General features: G+C 53.6%; 1 protein-coding gene across 2 annotated transcripts in view; it reads left to right on the top strand.

Moving 5' to 3' along the window:
* The first annotated feature begins 1,364 nt into the window (after positions 1–1,364).
* Positions 1,365–13,646, top strand: part of Disp3 (dispatched RND transporter family member 3) — a 51,718-nt gene continuing 39,436 nt past the window's right edge. For both annotated transcript variants that reach the window (XM_020181657.2, XM_074081354.1), the window contains exon 1: positions 1,365–1,772. The gene's annotated coding sequence lies outside the window, so the exon portion shown is untranslated. The remainder of the gene's footprint in view (positions 1,773–13,646) is intronic.

The following is a 13,646-nucleotide window of genomic DNA, read 5'->3' as shown; positions in this document are numbered from 1 at the left end:
AGTATCTTAAAATTAGATGTCCCCCAACCTCAGTTTTCCTCTTTTAAATAATAAGGGCTCTATATCAGTAATATCACATACCATAAGATGTGAAGGTAGAGGATATAAGGATGTGTATTGAAAGCTGTTGAAACATGGTGGGGGTGAGAGGTAAAGGAGTAAGAGAGAGTAATGGAAGGGGTTGAACGGACCAAAGTAAAGCACACCCACAGTGGGCATACATCGAGACACCTCTGTGAACATCAAATTAAATATTAATAATGAAAACTAAGACTGTAAAATAGGTACAGTGTGTGGGGGGGGTACTAGTGAGAGGCGGGAGGGTGAAAGAAGGAGAATAAGGTGTGGTATACCTATATGAAACAGAACTAAGAAACTTCTTGCAACTGCTTTAAGAGGGGTGAGGAAGGGCTGAGAGGGAGAGACGATGGGGGCAATGCAACTAATGTACATTAGAAGTGTAATTGGAATTGTCACTACAAATCCCCCCCATATAATGAATATATCCTAATAAAAAAATAATAAGGGCTCTAGGGGGCTAAAACGCGCTGAGTAGCTGAGGGCTGGGTATGGAACTTGGTGTTTCATTTCCTAACTCTCCTGCTTTATCTCTCTCACAAACTGAAGCATCCTGAAGGCAGGGATTGGCTCTCACCCATCTCTCTGTCTTCCCAGTTCCCTGCCAGCGCACATTTTGACATCGTGTGATGAACCTGCAGGGGCACTGGCCTCCCTTTTTTTCTGGCTGTCATCACTAACATCCCTGATCCTGTGGCTGGAGGCCGGCAGCTTGTCCTCTTTTGAGGTGTCTCCTTTCACTCTCCCTGGGCGACACCAATGTCAATACCCTTTGAACCTTGATGGAGAGAAATGGGCCACGCAATGGCCTTGGCTCCCAAGCTCCTTCTTCTTGTGGCCCTCTGTCCAGGGGTGTCAGGCAGACCGTGTGCTCTTGCTGGAAGGGTGCCCAGTCCCAGGGGCTGGCAGGGCTCCGGATTCTGTTGCCAGAGAGGTGAATGGAGAAGAAGGGACGGCGCCAGCAGTCTGGGCTTGGCAGCTCCCTCCGGGGGGCACCCGGGAATGCCCTCGAGTGTCCAGGAGGCTGGTGACCTGCCAAGGCTGGGCAGATGGGCTAAGAGGAGGAGTAGCGCAGGCAGGCGAGGCATGAGAACCCGGGAACCTCAGCGGCTGGACAGGGCCGTGAGCAGAGGCGGGGACTGACCCCCAGGGGTCGCTACGCGGCGCTTTACCCCCGCCCGCGGGCTTCGGGAGCCTGACTGTACCACCGTGTAGCTCCCGCAGGGGGAGCGGTGGCCACGGCCGCGCCTGGCTGCGGGCGTTGTAGACAGCAGCGCGCGGCGGAGCGCAGGCCCTCGCCGGATTCGGGCGCAAAGCCCGGAGGCACGGAGGCCAGAGACGCCAGTGGCTGCGGGGCGGCGCGGCTCCAGAGCCTGCCCCGGACTCCCCTGCACCCCGTGGTAGGAGCCCGGACCCAAACAAAGGCGGGCGGCGAATAAAAGGCGGCGACAGCGCCGAGTGGTCGAGTTGCGCGCTGGAGACAGGGATTCGCACGCAGCTGTCCGCGGTCTCTACGCCGGTCTCTACGCCCTGGCGCGGAGCGGAGAACGCCAACCTCCTGCAGCTCCGAGGAGCTTCCCGCTGCGACTTCCGCGAGGGGACAATCAGCGCGGCGGGGTGGCCGCAGCCCCCCGCCCTCCGGCGCGCCCCCTCCGGCTCTTGCCGCTTAGCGCAATTCAGCTCTGCCGGCCGAGGTGAGTGCCACGGCCACTGGGCGCCATCCGGTCTCGGGGCTGGGGATGCACTGCCCGGAGAAGGGCGCAGATCCTCCCCGCTACCCGCACCCGGGCCTGCGCGGAGCCGCGTGTGAAGTTCTCGCGCTCTCCCACCAGCCCGGGGTGCGGACCTCGGCCCCCCCCCAGGAAAGCCGGAGGGTGGGACAGCGCAGACCTTGCCCCGGGGGCGAGCTCCCAGCCTCGCACCAACTCGCAGGGGAAACGAAACGGCCTCGTCTGCCCGGGAGAGTTCGGTGTTCAGAAATGGCCAGGCTTCCGACCTCCGGCCCCCTGTTCGTCTCGGCAGGTGGATGTCTGGTTCCATAAAAGTTGAGCCTAAGCCGCCCCCGATCGGGCTGTCGGCCGGGCTGAGTGGAGGGAGGGGACAAGGAAAGGTTAATGACCCTGCTCCACCACCCCCTACTTTAGCGCACTCATGCGCGCCGTGGGACATTTCCCGGGTCCTGGGGCCCAATCAACCTGGCCGCAGCTACTGCCGGGCGCGCGGAGGCTCTGGGGTCCCGGCAGGCGACGGAAGCCGAGCGCTAAAGGGTCCCTGGCTCTGCCCTGGACGTGAATGAGGGTGGAGATGGGGTGGACATCTGGGCAGTGGCGGTGCCAAGGTTCGGGACAGATACACAGCGCGAGCGACGTCGAGTTCCTAGCGCCAGCCCCGCCGCTGGGAGAACTTTTCCCAACTCCCCGGGGAGGCCCGCTGCTGGGCTGGGAAGGCGCCTCCTTGGGGGCTTCCTCTCCTCTGCCTCTTTCTGCTCAGGGAGCCCTCCTGAATTGGGCGCAGGTCCCTGTCGGTCCGCAGCCTGGGCCAGCACCACGGACAGCACAGCGTGGAGCCTAGTCGCAGCGTGCTTGCCTACTGACCCACGCTCCACGCGCGCATTCACACACCGCTACAGACCACTCACAAACCACGCACAAACTCAAAGTCCACTCAGGTAAATATACACCCATCCACGGCTCATCAGCACATAAGCCACACACAGACCCAGGATTTACACGCACATGGATGGACAGATGTTCCCACAAGCACAGTTTGTGGGCCCTGGCAGCATCTCAGTCCAGATTCTCGCTGGAGGCTGCTCTCTCCGAACATAGTTAAGTCCCAGACTCAAGGGAAAAAAGCAAAAACAAAACCCTAAGTCCTAAACTCCGGAAGCCAGGCTCCACGGGCACGCGTGCAAGCATACATGCATGTGTACACACACAGTCCTGCTCAAGGGACAAGCAAGGTGCAGGTGCAGAACAAACAGCCCTCCTCACCTACTGCAGACTTCCTGGGATCCAGGACATCTGCAGAAAGAAGGGAGGAAACTGTGGCTCAAAGGACACCACCTGCAGGGGCCCAGCCAAGAGAGTAGAGCCCTAGCATCTTGCTTGAGGTTCAGGGTCCATCTTTCTCAGTTCTCCACCCCCAGGCCCATTCAAACCCGTTCCAGACACATCTTTTCCCACCAGGGTTAACAGTCTTTGCTTGCCCTGTCTCTTTGTTCCCTGCTCTGCCCTCTCTCTACTTGGTCTTTCCAATTGTTCTTCTCAGCTGTCTTCAGTCCTCTCCCTGACTTTCCTTAGCCTGGGGCTGGCCTACTCTGTCTTCTAATGCCAACACAGTTGACCTTTGGGAAGAATTGATTCCATTCCTCCAGGACTTGTCCCCTCAGCTGCAGGTTCCTTGCGCTCATTCCTGGCCCATGGCCTCAGCAGCTTCTACTGCCCTGCCCAGGAAATTTTTCAGGGCTAGAAGCCCAGGGCCCCCTACAGTCTCTCCACAGAACCAGGACCCTGGAAGGTAGAGGGTTCAGGGGTCATGGCAAGCCTCACCCCGCTAAAGATTAGCTTTTTGAAGGATCTGGTACCCATGCCCCAGCTTGCCTTTTGACCCTCTCCTGCCATTGCCCTTAAAATCCAGAAAACGGGTTGAGAAGGAAATAGTCCTGGTGGTAGGGGCAGGGACCTGGAAATGGGGGGACTTACTCCTAGGTTCAGCTGACCACAGATACTCAATGTAGCCCAGAACAAACGAACTCCTTTCTCTGAGCTTCAGGCTTCCAGTTTGTGAAAGGACAGGGCTGCCCGAGGTAGTTTGTGGAGGCCCTTTTTTGTCCAATATTCTGGAACATTGACTCTCTAGAGAGCCCCTTGCAGATCGTGGTTGTAACCCCAGAGGCTATGGGACCTTCAGCCTTCCTTGAAACACCTACCCTGCTGAAGCTATCCTGCCCCTGAGCAAAGGATGTTCAGATGGTTTCTTTAATGAGACCAGAAATGTCAAGTCATTTCCTTAAGGTCGCACCGCTGAAGTCCAGTCTCCATGGAGGCTGGCATGGGTTAGTCTGCCAGTTCATCCTCTGCATGAACCACCAGTTGTGCTGGTAGGTACTTGGTGAGTGAACGAGTGCAGAGTGGAGATTTAAACCTGGATCTCCTGATCTCCAGGTCCTTGGTGCTATGATTGAAGCCCTTTCCTCTGATTGTTTAGACACACCTCCCTGTCTTCCCAGCTACCCTTGGTTCACCTGGCCGTTCAAAGGCAGATGGAGTTGTCTGATAGAAGCCCTTCTCTCAGGACACAGACTTTCAGCTGGCTATCCATGGCCCCAGAGAAGGGGCTGATTGAGGGTGACTTTAGATGTCTTGCTGGTGGGGACAGTCTTGACAGGCAGCCCCAAGTCCCTAAGACTCAACCAAACAGACTGCCTGGCCAGCATCTGTGCAAAGGAGAGAGGCAGTCACTACTCACAGCCCTGAGAGTGAGCGGGGGCTGCACAAACAGTCTCTAGGGATGAGGTGGTTTTCCCTAGAGGAATCACCCAGCCCACCCACCAGGTGCATAAAAGTAAGCACCCAGAAAGGGTGGCGATGGTGATGGTGGCTGGGACTGGTCACATTATTGACATTAATAATGACGTTAGCATTATTTTAATTGGAAGCTCAGTGATTCGCCCCTTTGGTTCCCTTCCCCTCTCTTAAAAATTGTTTGCCCACCTGAACATCTTTTGTACCCCTCCCACACCGCAGTGTGGACAGTGAGACAGGGCTGTGTGACTGTCCGTGTGCTAACCCTCCCCCTCGCTGCCCACCCTCCCTCCACAGGAGCACATTTCCTGCCAGAGGACCCAAAGTCTGTCAAAACCTCTCCCAAGCTCCGTTCCAAAGCACCAAGGCCCAGGGAAAATAAAAAAAGAGAGCAGTGTCGTTACAAAATAGAAACATGCACCCAGTCACAAATGTGCATGTTTCCCACAAGTTACATTTCACGGGCAGACGGTACAGCTCACGCTCTAGCAGCTCAGCAAAGCCGGAGCAGAGATGTCACTGGGACGGCCTCTGCCAGTGAGTTCACTCCCTGCCCGGCCTTGGGAGACCCAGGACTCCTGCACCACCCCAGCTTGAAGGTGCCCATGGGTGGATAGCAATTAACATGTGCTTGTGTTGTTAACCAAAGCTCCTTGGGGAAGGGCACCCCACAAGACTGATGGACTGGGTCCCTGACTTACAGTGAGAAGCTGGAGTGACTGTACCAGGCACAGGCATTTGTATTTGCTGTCTCGTTTAAGCCTTGCGACTGTCTCACCCGTAGGAATCTTTACCCTCACTGAATGCCTAGGGAAAACAGGATTCAGAGAAGTAAAGAAACTTGCCCAATGTCACACAGCTTAAAGAGGTCAAGTTTGGGATTCAAGTTTGATTTTAATGAAACAAAAGTCCCTGTTTTGCCCAGGACCTTGCTCTGTGTATGGTTATTTATTTATTTGTTCATTCAGTATTTTTTTTTTGTCAAGAAACCCATTTATGCTGGGCATGGTGGTCTGTTCCTGTAATCTCAGCACTCAGGAGGCTGAGGCAGGAGAATGGTGAGTTCCAGGCCAGACTGGGCTGCGTAGTGAGAACTTGTCTCAAAGAGAAAGAAGAAGAAGGGGGGCGGAGGAGGAGGAGGAAAAAGAAGAAGAAAAGAAGAAGAAGGAGGAAGAGGGGAGGGGGGGAGGAGGAGGAGGAGGAGAAGAAGAAGAAAAGAAACAGAGGTGAAAGAAAGAAACCCACTTATATGACCAGCCTGGGCGGTCATCTGAGGTTTCTGAGCTGTGGCTGGGCTGGGGCTGGGGCTCAGGGCCTCACCTCTGCACCTCAGGCTCTGTTTCCAGTCTTGAGAATCCGATCTGTCTCCTGGGAGATGGAACTGCACCATGCAGCTTGGACCATGATAGATAACTTAGCTCTGAAGAGGTCAGAACTGTAAGAGGCCTCTGCGAGGGGGAAGTCACTTCAGAGAGGGCACACGGATGCCAAAGCTTGAGTGTCAGCATTCTGTCCTGTGGCTCTTCCCTTGCAGTCACACTGCTCAGAGGGTACCAGTAAGAGGGGCCGAACTAACACAGGCAGTAAGCCTGATAACTCCGCTTCAAGAGCAGGGATGAGCTGCTGTTGCTGCCATTGCTCCATCCTCTCCTCCACATCCCTGCTGGCATCAAAGCCTGATCTTGCTCTTCTGCTCCAAGCCCCCACCTAGTCATCATCATGAACAATAACCATGGCAAATATAGAACATCAGCCACGTTCCGGGCACCGTGCTAAATGCTTTATGTATACTAACCAATGAGATCCCCTCACCACTGTAGACACAGGTGTTCTTATGCCATTTCACAGCAGAGGGTTGAGACTATAGACAAGAGAGGTTAAGTCACCAGCCCAAGGGCACACAGCTAGTTAAGGGGCAGATGGAGCCCACAGAGCCCCTGATGGCAGGTTCACTGTGGGAGGGAGGAAGGGAAAGGCTTGGAAGCAAAGCCAAGGTGGAGCTGATGGGCAGCCCCAGGCTATTTATATTACACTTCCAGCCTGTCATGCTTGCTGGCCTGTGTGCCAACAGCACTCCTGTCTCTGCCAAAACCTGGAAGGAAGAAGCCCAGTGCAGCATTCTGGGCCACCTCTGGAGGACATCAGTGAGGCGTAGGATCTGGGACTGTTCGTCCCTAAACTCTGGGGAGAGAAACCGCTAGAGAGGGCATTGTTACATATGGGCCTCGTGCGCCCTTGATCCTGGTACCTTGCTTCTTCACTTTTGTTCCTCCCTCTGAGGGAACCAGCCTGGACACCTGGGCAGTTTGAAGCTGACCATCAGGTGGCAGGTTAGAGACTTTGTGTATGCAGTGAGCTTGACCAGGAACCAGGAGGGGCTGGGACTGGTGTGGATTTAGATGCTGGCAGGTGCCATCCAGGCCCCTTATAGGAGCCACTCCCTGGAAACAGGGAGTGAAATTCTAGAGACAGTGTCCACGGCCTTAAACCTCCTCTACCTGCAAAGGTCTCTTCAATCTCACATCCAAGCATCTGCCTGTACAGCCCCACTGTGTGCCAGGCACTGGGCACACAAAATCTCTTTCTGTCCTTGTAGAGCTCACCAGAGTCCCTACCCCCATTCCCAGTACCACATGCCCTGGAGCAGAGGTGATGGACAATTAGTGATAGCTCACATGGGTCCCCACCAGAGGTAGAAGAGGGACCCAGGTGTTTTCTGGGGCACAGAGGACATGATCTAGGCAAATGATCATCTTAGGATCAAAAGAAAAGTTTTACAGGTGGCGCCCCCACCTATGAAAGCTTTCTGTCATGGCAGAGGGGGTGCAGTGGAGCAGGCTCATCCCCACCCTGCCATCTGCTGCAGGCACTCAGTACACACTCCAGCACCTGGGCGATGTATCCTTTGCCAAAGCTTGTTAAGAGAGGAGACAGGCCTGCCATCAGGAAGCCATTCCTGTCTCTAAGGAGAGCTGGTGATCTTCCAGGCTCCTTACCTGGAGCTTACCTGGAATCAGGAAGGTTGTGCCAAATTGGTGCTCCTGGGACACTGGGAACAAGTATGTGTTTCTCCACCTGCAATGACCTGTGTACCGCCTCAAGGAATTTCTCACATTCTTCGCTGGGGTGTTCTGCAGAGCGGTCACCCCATTGACAGTGATAATTCTAACAATGGTCAATGCATTTCGAGTGCTTGCTTCCTGGGCTTGGACTTTCATAGATATTGTCTCCTTTCATCCTCACACCTATTCAGCAGTGGGACAGCATTTTTATCTCCATTTTAAGCATGGCACGGAGAGACTAAGCAGCTGGCTAGGAAGCAAGAGATAGGATTTGAACCCAGGCACAGACACCATACAACAATGAAGACCTTTATGTTAATTTGATTTGAGACTTTAAGGATGAATACCACTGAGGTCAAAGCAGCTTTTGGATCCCTTAGTAACCTGGGTCATTTGTACATGTAGCTCAGCTTTGTCCAGGTTGACAGAGTGCTGGGGACTGACCATTTGCCCCCTGAATGCCAAGAAACCAAACAGATCAGTTTCCATGTGTCCAGATGTGGGCAACATCTGGAAGACTGGCAGGACTTCTCTGGCTGTCATCCCTCAAGACACAGCTGGGACTTGTGTCCCTTGACATACTTGCATGTGGGGATTCCTGGCTCAAAAGCATTTGCTAATTCTAAAGCATCATTTCGTGACTTAGACACGAAGACAGCACACTGGATTTAGCTCCTTGCTGCAGTCCAGACCTGAGACACATTACGCTTAAGCCACAGGTAAATCAGACTTTGGAAAAGTCTCAACTGCCAGAGGAGAAAACCCTTCCTGGTCTGGCTAGGGATGAGCACTGAGGTAGCAGCTGCTGCCTGCTACCTGTGAGGCTGCCTGACTTTCCTGTCTGCTTCTCCCAGAGTGACAGAGCCAGGAACCTGTAGTGAACAGGGACATGTCAGTGAAGAGGCATTTTGGGGCATTAATGAACTTGACAATGGCTCTGGGGTGAGACAGTTCATGGAGGTCAAGGAGAAAAGGAGTTCAAGATATCACAAAGTTAAGACTATGGGGATTTAACAGAATAACAGTCCTTATTTTATACAGAGAGTGCCAGCAAGTGAATGAAGTAAGGCTATGAGTGTGTGGATGGATGGATGCATGGATGGAAAGATAGATGGGTGGATGGAAGGATGGATGGATGGATGGATGGATGGACAGATGGAAGAGTGGATGGATGGGTAGATGGATGGTCCTGATGGGCTTTGATAGTTAGAACTTTAATTTGCAGGACCTGACCCCATGTACCACCATGTTGTTCCCACCTGACCATTTTCTTTTGAGACAGGGTCTCACTAGGTAGCCCAGGCTGGCCTTAAACTCGACATCCTCTTGCCTCAGTCTCCTAAGTGTGAGATGACACCATGCCCACTTCCCATCCCCTCCCCATCTTGACAGAACTTTCCCTGCCTTAGGAAGCACTACCCTGCTCTGTAAAGGAGGTCCTTGGGTCTGAAAAGCTTTGACTCTGGATTAGAGTGTCCCAGTCATACTCCTGAGGGGATGTGCAGAAAAGACAGCCATGTCCAGGTCTGAAAGGATGGCAGAGCATATCATTGCTTAGAGAGTGTGCTTAGAGGGAATAGCTTGACAGAGAGGGGCAACTGTCCTGCCCGCTGCCACCAGCCTTGCCTGGGACAGCATTGGAGTAAGAATCAATTTGCTTCATTCCTGCCCTCACCTGTCTAAAAGTCTAAGTGGATCACTTCGCCCTCTGCAGACCTCCTGCCAGAGAACACCCTGGCATCCACTCCTCAGGCTGCCGCCCTGCCCTGGAGTGATGGGTCCTGTAACCCACTGGGCTCAGGACTGGGGGAAAGGGGATGGTGCGAATCTCTGAGCCTCACCCTTCTCCTACATTTCCCCTACTCTGTTCTGCAGACCCTCTGGGCATGGGCTTGCTCTGGCTTCTGGCTGTGGCATGGATTGGAATCTAAGAAGCTGCAAAGCTGAGGCACACTGCAGCCCCTGGACCCCGTGAAACTTGCAGTCCTTTTCCCCTTCCCAGCTGCCCTGTCCTCTCTCCCATCACACTCCTGTATCCTGGCTCTTTGGGGACTCCAAATGATGTAATTTACAAGTCCTGAAAACTTATTGAATCAGCCTTCCCATTTGACAGAAGGGCAAACAGACACAGAAAGGAGGAAGAACTTGCCTAGGTCACAGCAAATAGGAGACAAACCCTTTTGCTGTGGAAGGATTGGGGAGAAAGGAAGCATTCTCACAGACATGGATGACACTTACCTTGAGCTGCCAGGTGAGATGAGGGTCTGGGATTCTTGAACCCAGGTAGCTAGCTTCATTGGGTTTCTCCTCCCCAGCATTTTAAAGAAAGGCAGCAGTATTAGGAGCCTCTCCCTTCTGGGCCCTCATCCCCAGCTGCTCAGCTCTGACTCGACTCTTGCCTGTCTCCATAGCCAATGTCTTTGTCACGGAGGGTGGGCTGAGGCTGAGGGCAGTGTCAGACTCCGCACCCTGTCAAGGTGGGACCTGCTGGTCCCAGGTGCAGGAGTACTGAGCCTGCCTCCTGTACTGATCTCAGTTCCCCCATCCATGCCTGAGCTGTCAATCAGCAGAGTAGCCAGGAAGTCCCACCCAGAGCCACTGACTGCAGGGACTGAAGGGAACATCTATCTGGACATCCTAGAGGGGGAAGCTGGGTGTTGATCCCTGAGGTATCCAGGCCCAGTGTCCCAGCTGGAGCTGTGGCTAGACTATGACCAGAATGACTTGGGGGCAGCTACTGAATGTGATGCACATGTGCGTACCAGTAGGAGTCAGGGAGGCCAACTCTAGGACTGAGAGTTCTCAAACATGTCAGACTCAGATCTACCGGTAAGATGAGCACTGAGCTTACCAGAAGTCCAGCTCAAATAAGTCCCTACACCTTTAGTCTCCACTTTCTTGTTTCTAAATTGGAAATCATTCCTTGGAGCAGAAAACCGATATGAAATGGTCTTCCAGCTCTTAGTGGCTGCACAGACATGATACATCAAGTTCCCTCAGATGAGAGGATCAGGATGGGATGAAAAGAGGCTTTGGCTTGGGGATAGCAGGGCTGAGCAGTCTCTGCCATCTCTGTGCTGGTCTCTTTCATCTGGTGCTGGTCTCCTTAGTGGTCTACAAGCTCAAGCAGCTGGGGCGGGAGAAGGGAGGCAAGTTCTTTGAGGGAGAGAGCTTTGCCCTAGGAGTCTCACCAATGGTGGTGGCCTGCAAGGGATTGAAAACTTTGATCTCAGGGCCTTTTATCGGTAGCTTCTCATTTCCCCTCCAGTTTCTCTCTGGGAGGTCCACGGTGGTAGGTAGGGGGGAGAGGAGTGTTGCAACCCACACATTGGGGTCCAGGTATGGGGTAAAGAAGGGGTAGCAGTCTCTGAGGCCTTTTTCAGAGCTAGGAACTGGTAGGTGAGTGCCTGCTGTGTTCCAAGGAAGCTGATGGCACCCAGCACACAGCTATTGGCTATTTGGCTATTTCTGTCTCTTGACCTGATGTTACAGCAGGACCCCTGCTCATCACCCCCTAGTTAAACAATAGCTTCTGAGTAAGGGTGAAGGGTAGCCCTTTCCCACATCTTCGCCTTCCCCTGCCTCCCCTAGTTGAGTAATGACTGGGGATCCAAGGTGGAGGATATAGAGGGCGATTCTTCCCAGACACCATCTGGCAGATGGGGAGAGATACTGAATGACTTGTTCTAGATCACACAGCAGCCAGGTAGACAGGCCAGGCCCCTACTCCCAGTCCTCCTTGGGCCACTTCTGCTGCCTCAGGCCCTTATTACCTGCTTTCTTCACCTCTCTGGTTCCTGTACCTGAGCTGCAAGCAAAGCTACCTAGAGCTGAGAAGCAAGAATTGTTCTACATACTTGCTAATAGGGTCTCAGAGAGAAGGGCCCTGAGCTCATCAGCCAGGAAGGAATCCAATTTGGCTTTTACAGTCATGGTTATTGGTCATACATTGTGGGATCTTTTAGTTTTTATTAACACAGCAGTCTGGGGGCTGGGGAGCAGGACTGGCTTCTGGGCCCCATGGGGCCCATGGCTCCACAGCCACAGTCTCCAGTCCAGCACGGAACTACAAGCAGCCATCAGGACGTGGTGGGCAAGGGACCAAGGTGTGCAGGGTGGGTTTTCAGGATCCTCTGACTCCTCCTGCCAGGGGTACTTAGGAACCTGGTTGTATTTCTCAGCTTCTGTTCCTGTTGCTGGTTTTATTAAGCTTATTGTCTCTCATTGGCCAGACTGCTGTGAAGGGTCCCAGGAGGCCCTGGGCAGGGCCTGAGGTGTGCAGGTTGGGATAGGAGGTGGATTGAGGGTAGGGCAGAGCCAGTCAGTGGGATGGGATACCTTTTGGCAGCTGAGTGCTGTGGCTAATAGGATGGACTCTGGTGCCAGCCTGCAGGAGCTCGGTTCAGCCCCACTTTGCAAGCAAGCCTGATAGAGCTGAGGTTGGATCAGAGATGATGATAAGTAAGTAAAGCACCTAGCATGTGCTGGCCACACAGTAGTGCTAAGTAGATGGTGAGCTTCTGCCCAAGCCCCTTGCAAAAGACCTAGCAGAAAGTCATCCAGGCCTTCTATTTTCTTTTGTTTCCTGGCCCCACTAGAAAGAGCTGGTTGGCAGATCTAGATGATCATGTTTGTGGTTCCCCTCTCTGGTCATGAACTGACTTGGCCCCAACGGCCATCATTTCTTCCCTCCTGTATCTATAAGAAGAGCTGCTCTGAGAAGTGAGCCCTGGTCAGAGATCAAGAGCCTGAGTCTGTTCCCAAACCTCCCAAGGTACTTGTGAAACCCAGTGTGGCAAGGCCAGAGGCTCTGCGAGCAACAGAGGGTGACCAGGGCTGCAGAGTCCTTTAGTGAATGGGCCTGGACCCCCTGCATGGAACTTAAGGGAATGTACTTAAAGTACAGATTTCTGGGACCCCACCCCTGACAGGGTTTGCATTTTAAGAAGGGATTGAGTCACACTAAAATCCAGGTTACTCTGTGACAGAGGAGAGACTGCTCTAGCTCATGGGCCTGCCCACGTCGGAGCCAGATTGGGGCTCTTGCCATCTTGCTGTAGTAACCATTCCAGCTGCTGAGATTCAGTGAGGGGCAGGGCAGGACTGCCATCCCATCTTATAGATGGGGAAACAGACATCCAAGGCATCTGGATAGTGCCAGAATTGAGATGTGAACCCAGGTCTAGTGGGTTGCACAATCTATGCTGCTTAGCTCACCCCTTGCCCCCCAAATCAGGCCCTGATTTCTCTTAGTCCCTGATAACCAATTAGTGTTGGGGACTAGTCCTGTGCCCCTGAGTCCACTAGAGGGAACCCACAGGATGGGGGAATTGGCAGCGGCTGTCGTGCCCACTATTGATAGGTTCCTCTGGGGCTGGCAGGATGTTCCCACCACTGATATATTGCCCGGAGCAAAGCTTGTTTGGCTGATATATATTGAGCTGCTGGATTTATGAGCAGCGCCCAGTTTCCCAACCAGCTGCCAGCTCAGGAGGCCAGCCGTCCTTCATCTGCTCCATCTCTGCTACCCACTTTTCTCAGAGAACTGAGGGGCTCTGGTAGGCTCACCGCAGGGACCCCACCTCCCCTGTTCTCACCCCCACGCCCACCTGATTTTCCAGTAAATAGGCCCAGATTTTCTTTGTGCAGAGGCACAGTCATAGACATCCTTCTGGATTTCTGCTAGCAAATTGAGCTGACAGGACAGTGTCTCTTGGAGGCAGCAGGTCCAATGCATGGGAAGAGGTACAGGTACCTATGTCAGCTTCAGCCACAAAGCCAGCTTTCCCAAGGGCTGGGCAGCAAGGATGGGGCAGCTTCTCGCTGGGGGAAGGGCTCAGACAAGTGCCACCCCCTTCCTCTATGGATCTGGAGGGCATTCCCCCACTCTGTTGCCATCTTCATTTCAGATCTAGGTAGGACTAGGGACTTCTGGAGAAAAGACTGGAGAACCGTAAGATCCAGTTACTAGGATAGGGCT

Source organism: Castor canadensis, chromosome 7 (genome assembly GCF_047511655.1).
Source record: "Castor canadensis chromosome 7, mCasCan1.hap1v2, whole genome shotgun sequence".
Taxonomy (NCBI): Eukaryota; Metazoa; Chordata; class Mammalia; order Rodentia; family Castoridae; genus Castor; species Castor canadensis.
This window is presented reverse-complemented; position numbering and strand designations above follow the sequence as displayed.